Source organism: Meleagris gallopavo, chromosome 1, assembly GCF_000146605.3.
Source record: "Meleagris gallopavo isolate NT-WF06-2002-E0010 breed Aviagen turkey brand Nicholas breeding stock chromosome 1, Turkey_5.1, whole genome shotgun sequence".
NCBI classification, from domain to species: domain Eukaryota; kingdom Metazoa; phylum Chordata; class Aves; order Galliformes; family Phasianidae; genus Meleagris; species Meleagris gallopavo.
Window position 1 is genome coordinate 126,434,934 of NC_015011.2, and position 2,979 is coordinate 126,437,912.

Sequence of the window (2,979 nt, forward strand, 5' to 3'; positions counted from 1 at the left end):
TGAGAAATCAGTTTTTCCATAGTGGAGGAAATTGAATAGTCCAACTTTTAGACGAGAACTCATCACTTTGTCCTGTTTCATAAGGTTAATGCAGGTACAGTTTCAATACTCCAACCACAGCCATTTTAATACTGTTTTTATTTTACACTTTGTACTGTAAGAAAAAAAAAAAAGCCATTGCCTTTTTCTCTCTACTATTTTCTCTCTACTACTTGCCTATAGCTTTGCATTTTGCTTTCCTTCTTTTGTATTCTTCATATATTTTGCATCTTTTTTTCTTCGGTATATATCTCCTGCTATTCACTGTCTCCTACTTCACAGCTTACTGTTTGACTAAAAGGAAATGTTTCAAATACAGTTTGGAGTAGTTCCTCCTTCTTGCTCACCTCTTTTTCTCATTGTTCTACAGCTGTCTCTGCTATTTACACAGTTAGAAACTATCCGGGCACAGCAGTATTTCAAAAAGCTGGGCTTATTGCATTTATAGAGACAAGGTTTAGTTTGAGATGCTAGAGCTGCCACCCATCTGCCTACCATAACTCTTCTGTCCTTTTACACATCCAGAACTATCTCCCAGACTGCCTTCTTTTCTCCTTTCTCCTTGACTGCAGTGCTCCTTGACTGTAGGGCCTGTCTTCTTAGTAACTCAGTCAAGATGGTCACACTGCTGTAGTTGTTAGTTATGGACTCATGTTTTCTCCACTGACGTACTCATATCATTTGTAAGTCTCAGAATGTTGGGGGCTATGGAAACAATTTGCTTAAGGAAACGTGATTCTTCTGGTTACATTCATTTACAAAGATGTGTTGGAATGGACATGATACCAAGTATTCATTAATATACAAATGTTTCATTATTCATTGTATGTGGAAATCTGTGATAAAAGTTAGAATTGCCTTGGTGAAACTGAATTTATCACCAGTGGGTTACCCTCTCTTCCCTCTTCTAAACTTGCCCATTGTGGTACAGTCTTCTACCTGTGAGAGCAAATCAATAAGGCTTACTATTAGCAAAAGATTGAGAGCTACTTTCTAATTAAAAACATTTTCAGTCAATGAGAACTTAAAAGGCAATTCCAAAACCTGAGTGAAAAAAAAAAAATAAACCTCTGCAAGAATGCATTATATCTACTTGTGCTGAGGAGTATTCAGAATAACCAGAAGAATGCTGCACTAAAGCAGAAACCAGTCTTCCTCTGTTTTCACTTGCTTAGGTATCTCTGCTAAAGAGGATGAAGAAGACCTCTTGCTTTCAGTGAATTCCCTTGACTTTTTGCTTTTGGGGACCATAGATTATGTACTGATAATTTGTAGGCATAATGGACAAGGATATTTGGAATTAACTCAAAACATTTGTGCTAGGAGATGAATCTTGCTCTAGTCTTGCCAGTTGCTACGTAACCAATCAAATAGAATCTTCTGCTCCAGATGATTCGTGTAACGTTATACGTCACAGATAAGTAAAGGTGTTTGAGGTAACCTGGGATGCATGTGACTGCTGCTTATCTCACTGATATTCTATAGAACTCATTAGGCATGCACCTTGTTAGGAGGTAAGCATTAACTATTTAACAAAGTCAGGAAACAGCACTATCCTGGTGGTGAAGTCAAGCTTGGAAGAACTAAAGCAGAACCTTCTCAAGAGCATTAGAAAAGACTCCCCAGCATTCTGCGGGGTTTCTGGAGAAGGTGTTTACGTAAAAGTTTCACCTCTTGTTTTTCTTTTTTTGGGGGGGAGATCATCTAATTTATAATTGGAGATGAGGTGTGGGGGTATTTTGTTTAGTTTAAGAACATTCTCCTTCTTCACTTTAGCCCTACTTAATTTGTGAGCTCTTAAAAAAAAAAAAAGTGGATAGAATATGACATTAGATAAAGAACAAAGAGAAAAAACAACAGCAAAAGACAAAAACAAAGCAATACAGAGGCAGAAATGAATGGTGCTAAGGAAAAAAATGAGATCTGCCTCAGTCAGATGCATCTGAGGTCCCAAAGTGAACAGGATGGCATAGGACAACTATTGACTGAATGGTTACGTATCAAATGCACTTCACTTTCATTTTGCAAATCAACGCCACCCAAAGCACAAAGTTCTTTATTAATCAATAGAGAGCTTCACAGAGAAAAAAAGTGCCAGCCTAGATAATTACGCACAAGGTATTGCACTATGAGAGAATTAGCGTTTACTTATGAGGCTTTTTTTCCCTCAAAGAAGAACAACTTTTTAAGCCACAAGTGTGTCTGAGAAAACACAATACAGCCTTTCATTACACATATCCAAACTGCGGTCCTGTCACGCAGCACGTGTGTGACCTTCTGTCGGTCAGCAGGGGAGTCACTTCACTACCTCTATCCTAGATCAGAATATAAAGCAGCATACAATTATTTTGTATCTTTCCACGTGCAATAAAATGTGCAGCGACATGTGACAATCCATGAAGTGGAAGTACACCAGGCACGTCCTGTTCTCACAACATGCCTGAGTTGCTCTTTTTGACCTCCTGCATAACATGTGTGCGTGTGAGCTGGTTTTGGACCCATGCGTTGCTGCTCTCTGTGATTTAGTAATTGAGTAGTCATCTGTTTAGAAAAAAGCTTGGCTTTATTAACGTTTGCAGGAAGCATCCATTAAAAGCAAAAGCAATTACAAGAGGCGCATGAGAACTCGTGCCCGGCAGCTAGCACAATTTCAGACACCAGTTCGGCTACGAGATGTACAATTTTGCTTTCAGCACACGTAATACTGCCAGAAATTGCCGACGGACTGTGCGTCTGTAGGGCCGAAACCGCGCTGACAGCTGTCAGCCTGCGGAAGGGCTTCGCACACTACCGGAGGTCGAGCAGTGAGCGGAGGATCGCACGTTCCCATTCTCCTTGCCGGAAGCCAAGGCTGAAGCTCTTTGACGCCGATGGCGTCCCGCAGTGTCCCTCCCGAGGACGGCACCGTGCCGCTCCCCGGGCCGGGAGGAGGCGCGGCCT